The sequence below is a fragment of the Cydia strobilella genome, chromosome 2, assembly GCF_947568885.1.
Source record: "Cydia strobilella chromosome 2, ilCydStro3.1, whole genome shotgun sequence".
In the NCBI taxonomy this organism is placed as follows: domain Eukaryota; kingdom Metazoa; phylum Arthropoda; class Insecta; order Lepidoptera; family Tortricidae; genus Cydia; species Cydia strobilella.
Window position 1 is genome coordinate 23,397,029 of NC_086042.1, and position 14,472 is coordinate 23,411,500.

Consider the following 14,472-nt stretch of genomic DNA (forward strand, 5'->3'; position numbering starts at 1 on the left):
CAAAATAACTCATAGTATTTTGATACCGTAATTTATAATCTTTTAGTGGTTTCATTTGGAATCCTCCGCTATTACTTTTTTTTATTAGAAATAAATAAAGACGGTACAGGTAATTTTATATCAGGTAAGGCCCCCACTCCGAGTCGTTCTTTGTGCAAAGGCTGTACACTATAATGACTAGATGTGGTCATCGTAGGCCAATTGCCTGGCTTAATACATTCAAAATACATCAGACTATGCGTACAAAAGCTGTGATATTGATGTTTAAACTAATCCGGAGAACATCCGGATATACGAAAACATCTTTCCAATTCTCAATCCGGTCAATTAGTACATTATTTATCTACTAGTACCTTAAGGAACAGATAAAATTGAAATAGTTCACGGTTAAATTGTGGGGCACTGTGTCGATTTTACAGGTCTCAAGTCAGTAGCCTTTAAAATATTTATTATTAAAATATTGGTTACGTATATAAATCTACGTAACTGGTTTAAGCAGCTTACTAAAATGAAAACACTTATTATAATAAAATTTTACTTGTTACATTAATCGAAATATTGAACCATATAATGTAATCTCCATAAATCCCTGGACCATTACAAACACAAAATACGGCGCAAACACCTATAATCCTCCAAAACGCCTACTCATGTGATCCAGGATGGATCCAGGGGATACTTTATAATTCATGGCAACATTTTAGACAGCTTACGTCATGTGATCTCGCAGAGCGCAGTTAATTATTTAAAGTGCCCCATCTCATTTAGTTCCTATCCTTGTAGGTAGGTAAATGTTAAACGATGAAAATAACATCGAGTCCCATTAGACTAACACGTGTATTACATCATTAGGTATTTTCTGCTAAACTTATACTTGAAAGACAGTGAAGGTTTTTATTTTATAACAAGCATCTGCCCGCGACTTGATCTACGTATTGGTCGTTAGACGCGACCCCGTACAAAAGTTAACTCTCTTCACTTTCTTACGGGTATGCTGTATGCTTGCCTGGTAATCCTGGTTATCCGGGGTCAAGGGTTCCGGAGCTATTTTGCGTGGTTGTGTAGCAAACATGCAAATATTTAGAATAGTAGCAGTAGACCCTTTTTCTCAATTTCTTCTTAGATAAAGTTCGCATCATAACCAGTAATAAAGTATCCACTGGGTAATCATCATCATCTTTCGATTTAAGAGCTGCCGGCCTAGCCAAGGTGACAATCGCTATCGCTTCGACAACGAAACGCTTTGTGTCTCTCTATCACTCTTCCATATTAGTGCGACAGTGACAGTTGCGTTTCGATCGCTACGGAGCGTTAGCGATTGGCGTGTTGGCTACGCGGCCAGGGCTCTTGTCGGTGCAGCGTGATGAAGTTGTCTGTCCTGGTACGACACGGCCCCTTCATGCTCCTTTACTTGGCTACTTTAACTTTTTCTTGATCTTTCCCTTCCTCTCCTCACATTCACTTTCCCTTCTATGATGTTTCTGATGAAGTGGTCGTGTATAGCAGGTGGCCGACCATTTTTCCTCTTCTATTTTTAATAATGCTCATTAAGCTTCTCTTTTCCTTCATTCTATTTAGGACGGCTCCATTGGCATTTTTATTTACTGGGTAATAATTTATTTATTATGAAAACCTATTCGGTACCCACCTAATTAAATTCAGTTAATTAATGAAAAGAATTTAGTACGAAAACTAAGTTTTAAAATTATATCTCTTTACGAAGAGCGCTTTTCATTAAATCTACCACTTTATAGCATAAAAGGTTTGCCGTATAAAATTAAATTAAAATGAAACGATTTTTTTCTTTTCTATTTACTCCAGAGGAGATTTAATAACGAGAAGGACGTTTTCTCGTTTTGCTTCAAGCGCTATGTTGAACAAATTAATGCAGCTTTGTCTTTCTGTCCGACTATATTAAAGTCACATTATTCTTTATTTTAATTGTCTTTAATAGAATTAAAGATAGGTACAAAAGTCGAGCCACTAGCTACAAGCGTAACGAGCGTAGCCGATAACATGGTTTTCCCGTTTGTAGCCAAAATCGCCTACGAACAGCGACACACGAAATGAGATTAAACAAAGTATTGCAAAATATTTAAACATAAATATGCAATCTCACACACACTCTAGCTGTTGCCCACGACTTCGTCCGCGTGGATTTATTTCCCAAAACACACTTTCAACCCCTTTTAACCCTTTTAATCGTAGGGTCTGCATTTTCTATAGCACAAAAATTATTGTTTCCTAGTTTCTAATATTTTCTGTTCCTACTAATTTCAAGTCCCTGCTCAAATCGTTCTCGTTACAAACTTTCAATCCCCTTTTAAACCTATTAGGGGATGAATTTTCAAAAACGCTGAAATTACTTTTTTGTCTTTTTTGAAAATGTCTTATTACGAAGTTTCAAGTCCCTAACTTAATATACAACTTGATCCCCTTACAAATTTTCATCCCCTATTTAACCCCTTTAAAGAATAAACTTCCAAAAACGCTGAAATTACTTATCTTTTATTTTCAAAATCGCTGCTTATTGCTTGTACACTTTATAAATGCAACCTAGTGTGCAAATTTTAACTTTATAGCTTTTGTAGTTTCGGTTCTGCGTTGATGAATCAGTCAGTCAGTCAGTCATTCAGGACACACGCATTTATACAGTGAATCCTAAGTCGTGAACAGAAATATGTGTTTCTTACTGTTTAACTATAGTTTAAACATGTGGACGTGACAACATTAAAGATTACTTTTCTTTTATTTTAATATAATACATTTTTAACCAAGTTTCAAGTTCCTAACTTAAAATAAAACTCAATCCCTAGATACAAATTTTCATCCCCTTTTTAACCCCCTTAGGGGATGGATTTCTAAAAACGCTGAAATTACTTTTCTTTTATTTTCGTCTATTAACTAAGTACCTAATTGCGCCTGAAGCGGCCGCGTTCTAAATTCAGCCATTTATGTTGCAAAGTGCAGGTGCTTGTGCATTGAAGACGATGCATTATATACCACACATATGTACAATATGGCTAGATTACAAAAACTATTCATGGCTGATTATTACATAGCGAATTTCACAAACGGAGGCGAATTATCTCGCTATCAAAAGTGCCATTTCTGATTGAAGGAATGTCACTGTTGGCAGCTAACATATCACATTCTTAACAAATGCAAATCAATCAAAATAAGCGTCTTGCTGTTTAATGACTTATTATATACGTCACCTTCAGTAACAGTGGTGTTACCTTTAACAGTGTACTAATACTGTAAGTCATAATATAGGTATATGATTCTATGTAACTTATTCAGGGTTCCGTAACTGATCAACGGAATTCTGTCACTTAGTTTACACCGTTTTTGTAAAATAAAATATTATTGTAATGAATTTCATACAATTTATTTGTATTTGATAATTTTCTAAAACGTACAGGAATATTGTGCATCGTACCACCATATAAAATCGTGAAATAAATATGTATTTACGATGCAATACAAACATTTTCTAATCAAAGGTATTTCGGATATATTATTTCCATTTTCGCACACATTAAACTTTTGTGAGAGGTGAGCCGTATAAAAGCCCTAATTAAATATACCCCTTGTGCTTTTACAGATGTTCCTAAGTAAGTACTAGTTACGCGTAAAAGTAATACAGCGGTTAGATAACGGAGAACTAACTGTATGAATACTCATTTTATACAGCTTCCCTCTAAACTTAACACAAGCCAGCTGCCTGTAATGCTGTACGAAGAGGTTATACGAGGTTAAACTGCAATATAACGGCGGTGTACACGGTGACCACTCCGATGGTCTGCAGCACCAGCCTGAACTGCAGTGGTATGCCACATACTCGGACGGGGTCGAAACGCGCCCGTTTCAGCCGCGGCACATTCTTGCATAATCGCCGAAAGTCATCTGTGAAAATTTTTCAAGATTGATTTGTTCCGATGCCGATTCACGATGTTAAACAAATCGGCTACCAATGCCACACATAAGCTTAGGGAAGTAGTACATGCGTAGAGAAAGGAATTTTTTGTGGACTTGAAATTGTGTAATTTTTTCAAAAATATATAATTATAATATAATAAAAAAAATATAAATATATAGATTATCTTTACCCATCACAGAACAATGCTGCCGTGTCAGACGTATCTCTGCTATCTCAAAAAACAGTTTTGAGTAAATCGACTTTAAAATTTTAGATGAGCGTCACTCATCTCATCTCATAAACTTATATTTTCGTCAGTAGTGAATCAAGTTATTTTTAATAGGTGCTTTATATTTCAATAAACGTGAGGTGCATTCTGGGATATTCCGTTACTTTTTCTTTTTTAGAAATACATAGCTTTTAAAAAAAAAACGCATAAACATTGGCGTATAACCACTGTTTCATACATTTGGTGGTTACATACACATGAATTTTCTAAAATGATTTTTACGCCTCAGTCAGACCCTAATCTGTTAAACAGAAGCCTTTGTTTATTTTATGGAGAGGCGCCTTTGGCGCGTGCTAGAGCAACCAAGTCGGTACTATAACACTGACGACCGGTCTAGCCTATAGTCTGTATCTTTAGGTAGTTAAATAAATGTAAACATTTACCAACCAAATAGAAAACTATCTGGATCTGTTCCTTCATCGTTCTGGCTTTAACCTATTTCATTTAATCGTGTAATGTTTTCATCTACCCTCAAATGGCTAATATTCGATATAGTTAATCAAATCATCCCGATATTTTCCTATTAACAAAATAGCACAATTATAGCAGCTTCGTTGTTACGTTGAGTAAGTAATATATCGTAGTAGTAGAACTTCTGTAGGTTTTGGCACATCTAGTTAAATTAATTTACTCGAAGAATTTTCTTGCCCAATAAAATACCAAATTGTGGTTTGTTTACATTCTTTTAAATACCTAAATATACAAACTATAGTGGGTAGTGACACTGCCTGTGAAGCCGTTGGTCATGGGTTCGAATCCCGGTAAGGGCATTTATTTGAGTGATGAGCACAGATATTTGTTCCTTAGACATGGATATTTTCTATTGGCGTTATTTATAAACGCGTTACTGGCCTGAATTAGCTATGAATCGTTTGTCTTTATCTGTCATTTTGACTCACGTATTTGTAAGAAAGGGATAAAACATAATTTAACTAAATGAGGCCCGTAAAGTTTTATTAATAAGGCGGTATGTATTTAAGTATTTGTACAGGTATTATATATATTATCGTTGTCTGACACTGACTGGGACGTGGGACTTAGTCAATTTGTGTAAGAATGTCCCTATAATTTTTACTATAAATATTTATAATAATAATAACTCCCACGGCCGATTCGGCCACGGCGACTGCTGTCAACTCCGTTATTGTTGTCTCTGGTGTGCTCGCAAGTGGCTGACGTAGCCGATTTTGTTTCCAAAAGTTCGCGAGCATTGCGGGCATGTGAGCACACCATTTGAGTAATTATAATGTATTGCCGCAGGTGGTCTGGCCTTTATTTCGTCGCGCTTGGAATCCAGCTCTAAGCGCCGTCGCGATTCGAATTCAGCCAACATTTCATCCCGCAGGGCATTTATTGTATCCCGCCATTCTGTTCGAATGTCTGCCCGCTGCCCCCATCGCGAGGGCTCTATACGACACTTTTTCATGTGCCGCTTAAGCACATCTTTGTACCTGAGGAATTGGCCGCCCTGTTTCCGCTTGCCCTCCTCAATACTTACTTATACTTATACTATAAATATGGTAACTTAGTTCGTTGTATGAACGCTCATAATAATACGCGTGGCCAAGACTCGCGGGCTTATTGAGGATTTCGTTTATCTAAAGTTAGAAGACTACGTTGTATCAACTTCTAGTAAAACGTGTAACCAGAGCATGGAGAATATTGCGGCAGTCACGCATAGTACATATATTTATCGCAAGTGGTAAGAGTTCGTTGTATTAGTGTTCCTAGTAAAACGCGTAGCCAGATTACCGCAAGATAATCCATTGTGTAATATTTTAACTTACATTACAAGGAGACCGATTTCCATCAGTCCTAACGTAGGATTCGGATCCAGACCTGGACGTGGACCTGGATCTGAACCTGGACCTGGACCTGGACCTGGACCTGGGCCTGGATCTGGACCTGGGCCTGGGCCTGGACCTGGGAGGCCTGCTGCGAGGAGTTACGCATAATTTTATCTTAACTTGAGTTGAAAGAGATACGCATAACTCAATCTCAAAAAAAAACGAAAACGTTTAAATATCTTAAAATATGGAATATTTCAGTAACTAGACATTTTTTTTAATTTTGTTTAAGTATTATGTTAAGCTTAGTGCCTAAATTCTTTTTGCACTGGTTAGGCGTATCTCTGTTATCTCAAGATAACAGATATACGTTTGACACGGCCGATTGGCGTTCCAGGCATTTGAAAGGCGTGCGCGGAGCGGAACGCAGCCTTAGACACTTTAATTGTTGTTATTGATTTTCAGTTGGTAATAGAAATTGTTAAAAGATCTTATTAATTAATAAAACATTTTGAATAGGCATGATGACAGATTTTGAAAAACTGTCCTATAATGTTAAATATCATAAATTATTTACTATGAATAACATATTTCTGCATTTAATAAAGGTTTAGTAGGAAAAAACTACATTTTAGTTTTTAGATTTTAAATTCGCTCCAAAACGCTTGTAAGTGTCATAGCGTCCCTAGTGACGTCAAGTTCATATAAACAAAAGGCACGTTCTAGGCGTTCCTTAGAAGCTTATTAAATAATTTGTTTATTTCGTATTATTAAATATGAATACCAAAGTGTTTAAATGTTGTGCAGTTTCTCAGTGTAATAATACATCCATTACAACTCCTAATAAGTTATTTATGCATGTTCCACACAATAAAACGACACGAAACAAGTAGCTACACTTGCAAGGCGAGACAACGGCAGTATTGCCAAAGACTCATCTTTATTTTTGCGAAGATCATAATTTCGATGTGAGTATTTAATTTATTTTTCAGTTACTACTTATACCTAACAGTATCTATCTTGTTTGAGGCGTAACTTTAATATAAAAGTTACATGAGAGTAGGTTTTTAAGGTTAGGTTTCAAATTGCACCAGTTTTGTCTTTAATAGATAATGCCAAATTCTAATATTAACCTGCTATGGAATACACATAAAAAGCGATTTTACAGAATTTGGATTTAGTTCATAACTTAAATTAGTATGATTTTTATATAATTATAAATATTGTTTATTATTTACAAGGAACTTTTGAAATTTCTAAATTCTGCTGAACAAAAGTCTTCGTTTGATTGTAAAAACTCGCCAAGCATCATCACATCGATTTTAGGCAAATTAGCACTGTTTGCCTTAGTAAATCTTTGTTCCATGATTCAAGTTATTATTATTAGTTAATATTCGGTTTAAACTACTAAAATTGAATCCATGAATCGTAAATATAATAGCAGGAGAACCATAGGAGAACCAGTACTTTCAGTACTTTGGATATTTGTTGACATGAACTTGACGTCATTCGCTTTGATTGGTGTTCGCCGAATCATGGCGGACTTGGGTATTTTGTAATTTTATTTTAACAAAACATTTACCAATCTCGCTAAATATAAAAAAAAATGCGTTTTTCGTATTCTACGACTAAAGTTTCATTAAATAAATATAATATTTTAGTGACTTTTAATTACTGTCATCATGCCTATTGAACAATTATTACTTACTTTACTTTTTACAATTTAACTGCTTTAATTTAATGATATAGGAAAAAATACCAAAAAATATCTTATACCAAAAAAATCACTCGTTACTTACTTAAAAAAAATTGTTTATTCGGTAAATATTCGGCAATTCGAACCGAACTATTCGGCCAAATAAGAACACTAAAAAATATGCCGATTATGCCGAATATCGAAAAATTACCGAATATTCGGCCCATTTCTAGTTTATATACATAGATTGTTTAAGAGCTTATTTGGTTACTTACGTAATAAAATGACTATTTGGTGAAAGCGATGGACTAAATACTGGGCTATATGATAAAATATTTATTATTGTTACCTGGGATTTCAATATTAAGTAAATTATTACATATTTCATCGGCTTTTTGCATGAGTATGTAGAAACGTTCGCAGGCATAACAAACGAAAGACAAGAGCAGAACATTTTTAAGTAACCATATAATAACCATAAATATTGTTCGTTGCTGAAGAAACTGAAAAGAAAAAAAAGATTAATAACTTCTTCTTCTTCTTTTAAAATTATGGCTTCAGCCCAGTGGGACTATTTCGCCAGTATCAAGGTATTGAGAGGTTTACAAACGACAAAAATTGTACGGTTGTACAAGACAGTGTACGGTGATTTGTTAGCTCTTGTAAATCGATAGCTAGACTTTACAAGAAGCACGTGGACTACCGGCCGTTGACTCCAAGATGATGGTTAAACGCGCTTCAAAATTAATTCTCCATTCACTGCACACTACCACATTAGTTTACTGTATAATAAGCTATCGATATTACACTTTAAACAATATTAATAAGCAAAAAACAAAGTAATTAATCACGATGCTAACTATCAAGATGGCGCTCGAACCGGAAGTCCCGATTAATAACTTAAAGCCTACAGCCTAAGCTACAAAGGTAAAGGCCTACTACGAAACTTTGCGTAGAGTATGAACATAACAAGGGCCTGACACTCTTTGATAGAAAAAGAAAATAGTGCCATGCTTTGTCTTTATCACCTACCGGGCATTGTTTCAGTCGGGTTATGGCATCATAGCAAGGAGGCGATGGCGAAATACCGAAATTTATAAAAGTGAAAGAGAAAAAGGCTTATGCTGCCATACATGAAACTGTCAATACATGAATATGTCTTTCTCTTACCCCAGCCGGGCTAGCACATAATTGGCGCGAGAGTCTCTCGACGCGACATAGACTACCCGTCCCCCTTTAATTCATACAGTTAGTAAAAGATGGGTAGTCTATCTCGCGGCGAGATACTGTCGCGCCAATCATGTGCTCGGCCTACTGGTCGCTCGGTTTCATGTCTATAACTATTTGTATATACTATGTCTATGGAATATAATTATAGAAGCTTTCAAAATGACAAGCAAAAATTTTTTTAAATAATGCGCTATAAAAAGATTACACTTTTTTTAAAAGTTATAAACTAAATCGAAATATGAGGTAATAAAGGCAATTTAATGGTTAGTTAAATGTAGCAGTTAGTTTGGTTCACTATACTTCCTTTAACTGAGTCGTGGCATTTAAAGAACTATAAATCTCGCCTTTAGTCAAATCTTCTAAGACCCATAATTTGTAAAATAGGTTTCCAATTGTAAAAATATTTTGTAGTTGTGTCGAGAACTGAAGCTGGGTCCACACTTGTATCATTTTGCCGATCACGATCATGCGTATCGTGTCGAGCTCGCGTATCCTAAATATGGACGCTCACTTTGGGCATGCCGTATCACTAGCATCGTGGCATGAAAAAATGCGTCCATACTAACCGTAGCGTATCTGCAGCGTATCGTATTATAACGATGGACGCTCACTTTGATATACCGTATCACTAGCATAGTATCGTTACGTAGCACTGTATCATTTTGCATTTATTTTCTGTGATCGTTCGTCTGTACAGTGCTGCGTGCTATTCAAATATGTCGACAGAATATGACAACATAGTATAATTTACCTTTGATGGTCGGGGAAAAACCGACTCGAGATGGATCGCGGCGTATCACGTATCAGATCATATCCGCGTATCATGATACAGTGTCAAAACACGTCCATACTTACAGATCTTAATACGCGTATCCGATCGCGAGTGTGCGGTGCGGCATTTAATCACCGCGTAGCAACATGGATTGCGCGCGATCAGAATCTAATCTGATAATCAGATACGGCGCGTGACATGATCGCGATCCTTTGGCGTCCGACGGAGATACGATACGGTAAAATGATACAAGTGTGGACTCAGCTTTTTTGTAACATACACGAATATAACCGAAATCGGAAACCTCAACCATTTTACCCTGTCCGCTTCACGTGAAATACCCCCAAAAACAAATGAAAACGACCATTGCATCGCTCCAAAAGAGATCCAATCTTATATAACACCACCAGACTCCTTTTAATTTTAAATTCGAACCAAAATAAAATAATTTTCAAGATTTTATTATTTTATAAAATTAATCTTAAAAAAAAAGTAAAACCGACTTCAAAAGGGATAAAATAAAATATTACCTATTTCGTTTTATATGCGCTAGCAAACTGATACGTTTGAAGTCGGTGCCAAGCCAAATCTTAAAAGCGTCAAGTTGCCGTCAAACCAAATGCCAACCCTGGTATAGTTTGATAGGAACAAAAGAACCAGTATTGTAACTATTTAGCTTGGCACCGACTTTAAACGTATCAGTTTGCTATGGCATATAAAACGAGATAATATTCGTCGTTTTAACTTTTTTTTTAAGCTTAATTTTATTTTTCCATTGTTAGTTTTTTTTCATCTGTCTGGCCAAACTCACTAAACATTTTTGCACTTCAGGTAAGTTTCAAGGTCTGGATCTAAGCCATCAAGATTTGAAGAGTTGGACCTAATGGAACCCATCATCAGAACTAGACCTTAACCCTTAACACAAATGTTCCTTCAGAACTTACTTGGGCTTAACAAACATAACGAAGAGGACAAATCGCCAAAATTAAAATATGCGTTGTTAAAGTCCCGTTCTGGTCATCATCCGTAGTTCCACATCATCAAATGGTATTGCTTTGGATGAAAGTGCTTGGTTTGTTGATGAAAATACTAAAATCGATATATGTATGCCTATAAGATTTGAGGCGTTCCCTGGATCCCTAATGGATCCCTTCATCAAAACTGGATTTTTACAAAAACGGGACCAACTAGAGCCTATATACATTCTAACAAAAAAAAAATCCAAATCAGCTCAGAAATTACGGAGTTCTGAGGAATCTGAGGTAACATACATACAAAAAAATAAAAATACGGTCGAATTGATCTCCGTTTGTCCGTCTGTCTGTCCATCTGTCTGTCCATCTGTCTGTCACCAGGCTGTATCTCATTAACCGTTATAGCTAGACAGTTGAAATTTTCACAGGTGACGCATTTCTGTTGCCGCTATAACAACAAATACTAAAAAGTACGGAACCCTCAGTGGGCGAGTCCGACTCGCACTTGTCCGGTTTTTTTGAAGTCGGGTAAAAATATCAATGAATGTCAATAGATGCTTACCGACAAAACACTTTGTTCTGGGAGCTGTTTTTTTATATCTATATTAACTTGTAGATATAAAAGGGAGTGGATAACTAAACTCAATATTTGGCAGTAAATCTGTAAATAAATAAGCATAATTAAATCGTTTGGTGATGATGTCATATCTTTATAAATTGAATCGTTAATTCTGTACTAAAGAATACGTAAACAATATTTATTTATTAATAGTTGCCTGAAAATAAAGATTTTCATTTCAGTATAAGTAAGTATCAACTTACCGGGACTTTAGAGACTTTTTTGTATATTTCAAAAGCATTGAAAATAAATTGGTATGTTTCAAATGTTCTTTTTCCGCATGGCATGTTTCTATACACCGCCAATTTAAGGAAGGTTTCCCGATATTGATGCATTTCATTTATCCACATGTTTAATTCTTCCGTAATAATCCACATCATACGAATTGCGTACATTACGTGAAGATCGAAATACATCATAGGAAAAAGGTTTAATATCGATCCCACAGTATACGCATCATAAAACGCAATAAAGTAAACGATAAAAAAATACAACAAAACTATAAGCATTGAAATAATATTCCAAATAGTTAACTTTTTTAAGTGAATATTTATGTATCGCAAATTTCTTAAAGCTTTTTGAACGTTTATAATAAGTGAGGCATTGTCCATGCTATTTCTGACTTTATCTAGGACTATAGCGATATATGCACAGGAAAAATAAAGATTGTCAATATATAATGACGCAACGATGAATGATATTACTCCTGGATTCACTTCGTTAAGGACCAAAGCAGAGCTGAAACGATAATACATAATAATAAGAAAACCAATTGTCGCTAGGAACAATTTCACTTTCTGCAAACAGCGGGTTGGAGTCACAAATCCGTCACAAATTTCATAATTTGGACACATCAACAAATACATAGTAATATTCAATGGCTTAAGCATTTTTACAAAGTTCTTATTTAAATAATTGCCAAAATGTCTATCTTTCCTAAGGAATCCAACCATTTTGTGTATATATCTAGTTACTGTTTCGAATTAAAATAGGTACGTCTTGTACATTTAAAAGCAACTCATAGACTATATAAGTTTTATGAGCCTTTGAAGTGGTAATTTGTCATAGTTGTAGTTAAGTATAATTAATGAGGTTGAAAAAAGCTTGGCTGACGCTATTGTTATTTAAGTTGTATTGTGATTTAAAAAACTGGCCAAGTGCGAGTCAGACTCGCCCTCCGAGGGTTCCGTACAAACTTTGTTTTTACTTTAAAGTTTTCAGATTTGTCCTTTTACTTGACGAAATTACTTGCCAAATTTCATAGTTGAGTTGTGACAGAGAAGAGTTGTGACATCGTCGATTTTTGGAATCTATTAACTTACTAGCTAACAAACCTGCACTGTTGCGAGCTTGCTAACAAAGCTGTAGACATGAGTTTATGGTTTTAATTTCAACTCGATACCTCCACGCGTTCCCAACATACTCGTAAAGGGTATTGACAGACGGACGGACGGACGGACAACAAAGCGATCCTATAAGGATTCCGTTTTTTTGCTTTTGGGGTACGGAACCCTAAACAGAAATCCGAGCAAAACTCGGTCTCCCAGGTATTACTTATACGTCATATAATGGTATTCAGAAGCATTGATGAACATTAAAAGCATGTTCGCTGTAAATTGCTTTCTTAATGGCTTCAAATATTATTACATAAAACCTATTTGTTATTTAGTGCTTACTTTTTACCGTTCTGTACATATAATAAAGTAACGAATGCTACACGAAATAATCGTAGGTTGTCTTTAGAACTATCTCCTTAACAAATCCAAATTTTCATCTCCAGAAATATTAATTCTACCACGAAAACCGCCTGCTGCTGACAGCCGAGGCTATCCCCTCCTTGGATCCGAAGGCCCTGGCTGGAGCCGAGGCTCCCTCTCTCGAAAGTAGTATGTAGGGCGACACCATATATACACTGGTCCCTCATGACACCCTCCACGCCGGGGGGGAGATTGAAAAACCCCGGGTTCCACCCCCTCAGGCTGCTTTAGCGATTTTTATAGAGGTGGTCATCCTTGTGGCCACCACGCCGGCGTCGGCCAGCAGTGGTGACCCCCCTGGTCATCATCATAGGCCCTTTGCCTAGACAGTTACGGGGACCGCAGTTTTATACAGGTCAGCGCCTTTCCTGTGCCCTAACTAAACTACCTGCATACCATTTAACCTACACCGTGCCTGTGATGGCTAGTAATTCAGCATAACAGTTAAATCAGGCGGGCCGTATGCTTGATTGCCACCGACGTGGTATAAAAAAAAACTGATGTCTCCATTGAATCAAAATATTCCAAATAGTGAAATTCAGGAGTTTTTTTTTATAAATTTTGTGTAACAGCGAGCGTTATAAATATTATATCTAAGTACCTTCTTAATAAATAAATGGCAATTTTTTTAAATTACCGGCACGGCAGATATTCAAATACTGCTCGCGAAACCAACACAAAGTATTAACGAGATGATTTGAGGAATTTAATCTAAAGATACAAACGGCTAGTTCACAACTTTTAACGAACGTCTGCGCTGCACATAGATATTTAATACATTTACGTATCTGCATCGAAGAAAAGCCGACTTTATTCTCTAGGGCTTAAATGCTCAAATACTTTTTACGGCGTTACGGCAAACAAATCGGCAGCAGGCAAAAAGGACTCAATAATGATACAAATAATTGCGCGCTTCTCTCAAACAGTCGTTTGCGAGTGTGTTTTTTTTGACATTCTCTAGATTCACGAGTACCTACATATTTTAATTAACCCTTAACTACCGTCCGATTTCTATAGCATAACCACCTACGAAAGGTCATGTAGACCCACTATTTGAAATGGGTCTAAAATATTTATAAGAATTATGTTAGAGGAACAATTAAATAATATTTACCTATCTAATGGTTTAAGGCATTTATTAACAAATATCGATACAACATTAATCAATAACATATAGCTTGAACTTAACATAAATAACATTTTTTCCCACTTTTAACATAAAAATAATTATAAATCTATTGGAACAAGGGATCACTAAATATTATTTCATGATATATTTTTTTATTAATACATCTTAAAGAACAATAATCAGTCTAGCTTATCAGCTATAGTTTTTATATAAAAACGTATTATTATTATAAAATTGCAAGCTATTCAAATAACCATTTTTCGCCGCAGCCAATACTACACATTTTATTCAATACCT